We start from the raw sequence: 8,551 nt of genomic DNA on the forward strand, positions 1-8,551 counted from the left end.
TTATCTTTAACATTATTGCAGACAATGTATAACATTTGTTCTTCATTCTGCTTCTATCAGTATGTGTAAATTCAGATAGCTTTTCCTAAAATAATAATTTCTTATGGTACAACAATTATCTTATTATTTTGACACCATAATATTTTAGACCACAATATTTTAGTTATTCTGTTGCAAAAGGGAACCTGCTTTCCTTCTAGTTCTTTGCTATCTCAAAAAGTTCTACTATAAATAATTTTGTTCATTTCCCTATTGACCACTACAACTATTATGTTCATTTACCCCCCCAGCATATAATATTGTAAAGTTTCCTTTATTTGCCCCTTTCTTTGAAAGAAAAAAAATAGGAAAATGAGAAAAGTAAAAGCTGAATGAAAATAAGGCTAATAATCCATAGTTATAACAATCTTATACTAAGCTTCTTTTTTCTTCCTTACCTTAGAAATAAAGCAAACAACAACAACAAAAAAAAGTTCTCTTTTTCCCTCTCTTTTTTTTTTTTTGTAATTAGCTCTCTTGATTTGATAGTAATTTCAACTCCAATCCTATCCTCTTTCTTGAAATCCCCTTTCTTCCTTTCTTTCTGTCTCAGCTTCAGGCCTTAAATATAATTCTCTGTATTATATCTTTCTTTTCCCAATCTCAACCTTCTTTTGCCTGGTTCAAATAAAATTTAGGTTTATATGATTCTCACTCCTCAATCCATCTCTTCTCTCTTTTATTAATATTTTTTTTATCCTGTGGCATCCTAATTTAAAAAACAATCAAAATCTTTTTTATAACCACACACATACTCACATCGACTTTGACATTACAGAGTGAAAGTAATCTTTTCTATTCCCTATAAGGGATTGTCTATAGAAATGTAGTTTTGATAGTAGTTATGGAAGTATCTGTAGTAGTAGCAGAAGTAGTAGTGGTGGTAGTAGTGGTGATGATGGTAACAGTAGAAATAGAAGTAGAAGTAGGAGCAACAATAGCAATAATAGTAGTAATGATGACAATAATTGCATTTATATAGTAGTGTCTACTATATTCCAGTATTAATCATTCTGTGAATATCATCTCCTTTGATCCTTCCAATAATCCTGGGATATCAGTGATATTATTATCTTCATTTTACAGTTGGGAAAACATAACAAAAGTTTAATGCCTGAGGTTATGTATCTAGTATCATACATCTAGTAAATGTCTGAGGGCAGGGTCTTCCTGATGTGAGCCCAAGCATATCTAGTAGCAAAATTTCTTAAACTATGGGTCACAATCTCATATGGGATTGCATTAATGAATGTGAAGGTAGTGAAATTATGATTTATTATCAATAAACATTTCATTTGTATAATTTATATACCTATTTACCCAGGATGGCATAAACATTTTTCAGGTAGAAAGAGATTACAAGTGAAAAAAGTTTAAGAAGCTCTATACTGTACTACTTAGCTACCTAGTAGCATCCGGTAGCATCCAACTTCCATGTCTCAACAGAACATAGAGGTGGACCCTGGTTTCCAAAGGCTATGCCAGCAGAGTACCTGGTTTAGCAGGTACACCACACTGACAAGACTTCAAATCAACCTGCATAAGGATAAAGTGTTCATTGCTAGATGCCTAGATACTTTGTGAAGAATCATTTGTCAATGAATCAAAATAAATACAAAATAGACTTTCATTTTTTATGACTCCTTCTATTTTCACAATAAGCTTTCCCACCTTTTGGCCATTATCATTACTCTCTGTCCTGACAGACTGATTTTCAAACAGCAGGTATTCAGTTGCCAAGACCATATTTAAAACCTTTCCAGGGTAGTGGTTACCTCTAGATTGTGCACATAGATAGTAGAATATTTGAAATTCCAAAGTCTTATCTTTGTCATAATAATAACCTGGAGTAGAATGATTCCTAAAAGATAGAAAATCATGTTTCCCAGTAGAGTTACTAGTTGGGATTAAGAAAGGTTGCGTCTAGTCTTCTTTCCATGATTACTTCTATATTACATCAGTCTTTCTAAGCTTAGCTCCTCAGAGAATAATTTCTTTATACTTAAAATATATAATGATAAACAATTCCTTAGTGACAATGGCTGTCAGGTACTTGAAATACACCACAATAAATAAATCCTTAGTAACAAAGGTTATCTATGTCAAAGCTCTATTCCCTGCCAACCACTCTCTGCTCTTCCACCCCTTCAAGACAGCTCATTTTCTGTTTTCTCCATCCCACTTTTCCCTTCCCTTTCATTGTGCTCTCTAAAATTCCAGTTCACAAATTCATTTCATAATTTACCTGTATCTTACCCCAGAAAAAATCTATTTATATACACAAACATGCATATACATATATATACACATACATTCATATATACACATACACACATATATATCCATCTATATGTATCTTATATTTACTTTTATATCTACATGTTGCCCTATTCCCCTCTTGAGGGGCAAAACATATTTGGTTTTGTCATTTTATTCTCAAGTCTTAGCATAGGGTCTGATACATATTAGGTGTATAGTAATGACTGCTAAATTGATTTTAATATCAATCTTGACAATTGTTTGAAAATGAAACCAAAAGACAACAGAATGTTATAACTAAATGTTTTCCTTGGGAAGGCACATAGAGAAGTCAGAAGAATTGGGTTAACTTTGTGTACAAAAGCAAAACAAAATGGCTTTCTGTGAGACATTTTCTAATTTCACCTTGAATTGCTCACGATTAGAAATCTGCAAAAAGAATACCAAGCAAACAATTGTAGTTAATGAGCCAACATCTGTGGCAGAGGATGAAGAGATAGAATACTCTCCTAATTTAACTTAACATGTATTTTAATACATAATAACTTCATTGCAAAACTGGGCATAAAAATATGTCATATGTATATATATATATTCATTCAATCAATCTCAAATCTGATTTCCAACCCAGTACGTCTTTTCAACTGTTCCTTGCTGGTGATACTCTTTTATATATCTCTGGATGTTGCCTTGCTATCTAATGTAAATAATACATATCAATTATCTCTCATTCTTATTCTGTAACTGGCCCAATTACTTTTATAATCACTTGCCTCTTCTACATATGTCTGGTATATAGCTCTCTCAGCTGAGTAGTACACAAGAAATCAAGAAAAATTGAATTTAAATCTAGTTTTAAATACTTAATAGCTGAATGGCCATGAAAACTTCATTTATCTTCCATATGCCCCATATGTTGGGGATAATAATAGCTTTTTTTCCTCTAGAGTTGTCATGAAAATGAAATTAAACAATATTTATGTAACATTTATTTCAAAAAAGTGCTTTGTAAACTCTAAGGTATTTTGTAAATGCTAGTGATTATTATTATTAATATATTGTTAAGATGAAATTGAATTAGTAGAAAATAAACACTTTTAAAGTGTCCACTACATACTAGGCACTGTACTATGTGCTGGATATATATATGTATGTATATACTAGTCTGTGCCCTCAAAGAGTACATGATCTATTGGGAGAGAAAACAAGGAAACAAAAAAAAAATGTCTTTGCAAAACAAGGAGCTTAGACTAGTTAACCTTTAAGCTCTTTAGACTCTTACATTCAAATGAACAAATATTCAACACATACTCATCATGTATAATCCCTGATGATAGATCGTAGATAGGATGTTACATAATCTCTGTCCTCTAGGAGTTATACTCTAAAAAGAGGATAAAAATATGCAACAAGTAATGAATGATAAAATGTAAAATATTAAGAGGGGAGATATTAGCTGATATTCATATTGTGCTTTAAGTTTTGCAAACATTATTTTGCATATATTATTTTATTTAGTCTTCTCAAAAAATCCTGTGAGATGTGTTAAAATTAGTACTACTTTACAGATAAAAATAAATACTCAGAAAGTTTAAATGCACGTGCCTTGAAGCTCCTCTAACGAAAGGGTGGGGAGCTTTTCCCCAAACCTCCATTTAAGAAGGGAATCCAGAAAACACCGCTTTTTCAAATACTTAATTATCTTCTTATTTACCATAATCATCCTTGTATCCACAAATAACCTATTTCAGCTATTCATTGGATGAGAGGGTGTAGGCATCATATCATTTATGCTAATTGGATGGTGGTTCGAACTAACGGATGCAAACATCGCTGCCCTCCAAGCCATCCTATACAACCGAATCAGAGACATTGAATTCATGCTAGCCATAGCATGCCTGATAATTAATAAGAATTCCTGAGACATCCAACACATCTTCATAACAAATATCGATACCCTAGCCCTGCTTGGACTAATCCTTGCTGCAACTGGGAAATCAGCCCAATTTGGCCTACATCCATGACTACCTTCAGCCGTAGAAGGCCCTACTCCTGTATCAGCATTACTCCATTCTAGCACCATAGTTGTTGCAGGCATCTTCCTATTAATCCGATTTAACCCTGTTATGCAAAATAACCAAACAGCCTTAACTATTATACTTTGCCTAGGAAGAATTACAACTCTATTTACTGCCATCTGTGCTATCACTCAAAATGACATAAAAAAAATTGTAGCTTTTTCCACATCAAGCCAACTAGGCCTAATAATGGTAGCACTAGGCCTAAATCAACCACACCTGGCATTCTTACATATCTGCACACACGCCTTCTTTAAAGCAATACTATTCCTATGCTCTGGTTCCATCATCCACAGCCTCAGTGACGAACAAGATATTCGTAAAATAGGGGGACTACTTATACTTCTCCCAGTCACATCCTCTGCAATCATACTAGGCAGCCTAGCTCTCATAGGAACCCCTTTTCTAGCAGGATTCTACTCAAAAGATGCAATCATTGAAGCCATAAATACATCACACGCAAACACTTGAGCCCTATGCATAACCCTTATTGCTACTATACTTACAGCCTTCTATAGCATGCGAGTAATCCACTTTGCCCTTCTAAAAGAACCCCCGATTCCTACCTTTATCTCCAATAACCAAAGATAACCCAAACATGACTAACCCTGTTATACGACTAGCCCTCGGAAGTATCTTCGCAGGCTTTCTCCTCACAACGAACATCCCTCCTACCACAATAATTCCAATAACAATACCCACCTTAACAAAACTCTCAGCCCTAATAGTAACCATCACGGGCATCCTAATCGCAATAGAACTTAACACACTGACAAACAAAATACCAGTCACACGCTAATCCATACACACAACTTCTCAAACATACTAGGATACTTCACACACATCTTCCACCGACTAAACCCCCTAGCACGTCTACAAATAGGTCAACACATTGCTACCATACTAAGTGATCTAGGATGATATGAAAAGACTGGCCAAAAGGCCAAGCCAACTTACACAGTTCCATATCTTCCGCCACTACTTCTATTCAAAAAGGACTTATTAAATCTTACTTCCTCTCCTTCATAATCTCCATAACATTAATTCTCCTAATCTTATAACTGAAGACCACAAATAACTTCCAAAACTACTAAAATAGTAATAAATAAAATCCAACCTAATAATACCATCGCCCAACCCCCACAACCATACAACAAAGACACCCCATTCCAATCCTGACCTACACAATAATTAGCCAATGTTTAACTCATTTCTTTTTCCCAGTCAGCTGCATTCGTTTAGAATGGTCTTTCATACCCCTGCTCCTAGTATTTTCCTCTCTCACCTCTTTCCCTCCTTCCCCTTTCCCTTTTGAGCTCCCCTCCTTATATTGTAAATCATTGAGAGCAGGAATTGACTTTATTTTTTTTTTTATATTTGTATTCTTGGTACTTAATATCATGTATGCACATAGTAGGCACTTAATAAATGTTTACTGATTAACTGATAGATATGGAAGAACTGCATTCTAGGCATAATGACAATTGCAGCACTTGTAAAGTTTTGCAAAAAGCTTAACATATTATTTTGTTTGATCTTGAGATATGGAAGACTGCTTGTCCTCTCCTCAAAATAGAAAAGGACAGAGCAATAAGGAGGGGTCAGTCAAATAAATTACATTCATCAGGTAATATTATTGAAGATGACAGCTCATGTTTAAAAAGACAGAGCATTTATCAAGCACTTACAATGCACCAAGCACTGTGTTAAGCATTGGAGATACAAATATAATGAAAGAAGATAGCCCCTATTCACAAAGCGTATATGTCTTAATAGAAGAGAGACTTGGAAAGGCCTGAGGGGGAGATGGATAACCAGAGCCATTGCTAGGGAGGTGGATAAATCAAAGCTATTATTAGGGAGGGGGAACTGTCCTAAAGTGAGTAGACTGGGAGTTAAATGAGAATGGCTGGGGCCCTTTATAAAATGGCAATCCTGATCAGTCACACAACAATCAAGAAAGCAAGTCTCAAGGTAAAATAATATTGAGATAAGTAAAACTGCTATGAAGGAATATGGAGTAGTCCAGATTACACATGGAGTTGGGAATAAAGGCACATTAAGGTTTGCAAAATGCTAATATGAATTAAAGTTAGAGAATGAGGTTGAAGCCAACTTGTGAAGAGATTTACCATAAATATGAAATTTATATTTTTATCCTGTATCAATCACGTATTTACTATGTACTTACCATCCATCAAACACTGCATTAGACACTCACGATATAAACACAAAAAACAATATCTAATTATGTAGCTTTCATTCTAATACAAAACAAGTTCATATAAGAATAGGTATACCAAAGATTAAAGGAATAATTACAAATACATCCAAAGTATTGAATTGGGAGGGAGAGGACTAACAATTGAGACGATAAATGGGGGACTCAATGTGTATTTTTTTAAATTAGAGAGGTGATGTAATTAGAGCAGTACATTAGGAAGATTATTTTGACAACCATTGAAGAATTGTCTGAGTAAGGAATCTAAGGGCACCAAATAGAGACTATATTATAGTTTAGGTGGCTAAGAAGAATGTAGAATCCATAGGATTTGGTAATTAATTGCAAAAAGAACAAGGTAGAAAGAGAAGAGTGTCTGTTTTGTGACATGTCAACCTCCAAGATCCCTGACCAGCTGCCCACTCTCTCTAGATTCCTCATTCATCAAGTATGCGAGCTGAAAACATTAAAAAATCCTGAGTAAGGTAGAATGTGAAATGTCTGATTATTAGTCCTCTTTTGTAACTTTCCTACACAAACAAGAACAAATATGACATGTCCAGACCTAACAGTGCAGGGACCTAGAGCTTGGATTTCGGGAATGTAAGAGCTGATAAAGGACAGATGTTATCTCTTTATTTCCCCTCCTGAGTTTTTAAAAAGATATGTACAAACATTTGATGAGAGTTCAGGAAATCTACTTCTGTCATTATGTAAGTTAGTCAGAGGGAAAAATTGAGGGTATTCCCCTTCCCTCTTCTCTATTGGAGGTTATTAGAAAATTGGGAAAGAATTTATCAAGTACTTGGGAGCAAAAGATGATGCACAAACTATACACACTTCATCAGTCCTGAAAATGCAGACATGGAACTCTGTTATATCTCAATAGGAATGGATGGAGTTTAACTGAGGTAGTGAATAGCATGTTTCTCTGGATGCAGCTTTAGAAATGTATAAAAGAAGTCATTCTTATAGAGATAAAGCCTTCCCCTTCTCCTTGGGAATTATCTCCCTTAACATGTATAAAACAACAAACATAGGAAAGAGACTATTTTGCTAAATATTTCAATGAGTATTTACAAAGTGCTCACTGTTCTATGTGCTAGAGATAGTACACACACACACACACACACACACACACACACACACAACTTTTTCTCTCATTTAAAAAAATTTTTTTTTTACTTTTTGCTACTATGTCTTCCCTTGGATCTATCAAAGTAGATAATGGAACTCAGAGGAACTTGAGATTCTACTCAACTTGCACAGGGTAATGTCCTTAGGCTGGTATTTACCCAATCAGAATTTCAGTTAAAGGCTAATATATAGTGTCTAACTAAGAAATCAGAGAACTTTTAGAGTTCTAAGAGATTAAGATCTCAACTTTTCATCTCAATGAAAAACAGCATTTCTAATAACCCAAGACCTACCCCATTCCACTCCCACCCCCCAATTCCCCAGGGGAAAGAATGCTTTCTGTCTAATCATTAGTATCACTACTTCCTCTCTGGTGAGTGATATCTGATGATTGCTCATCCCAAGATCTACTGAAGCTCCCTCTCTTGCTAGACTGATGAAATCTGAGATAAAAAAAGGCCCAGTACTTGTCCCAGGAAGGGGGAAAATATACATATGCATACACACATTCATTTAAAAAGCTATATATGATAATGTGAATTTTTAGGTTTCAAAAAATCTCTTTCCCTCCCTAAAGTAAACCAACACATCTGGAGAATCTATTGTGAATATTTTTTTTCTCCTTGCCCTCTATCCCTATTTAATTACTTCTCTTTTTCATTCTATATTGTAGATAGGAATAGAAAAAAAATGTTTCCTATATATCTTCCTTTTTCTCACTTTCTTACCTTTTTCATTTTAATCCTTTCTTCATTCTTGACATTCTCTCATTTATCCTGCTTCTCTGTCCTTGTTCTCAGTCCAAACTACCATTTTT

General features: G+C 34.5%; 1 pseudogene; it reads left to right on the forward strand.

Annotated features, from left to right (window-relative positions):
• Nucleotides 1-5,437, forward strand: part of LOC116420697 — a 79,874-nt pseudogene extending 74,437 nt beyond the window's left edge.
• Nucleotides 5,438-8,551: the final 3,114 nt, after the last annotated feature.

The sequence above is a fragment of the Sarcophilus harrisii genome, chromosome 1 (assembly GCF_902635505.1).
Source record: "Sarcophilus harrisii chromosome 1, mSarHar1.11, whole genome shotgun sequence".
NCBI lineage: Eukaryota > Metazoa > Chordata > Mammalia > Dasyuromorphia > Dasyuridae > Sarcophilus > Sarcophilus harrisii.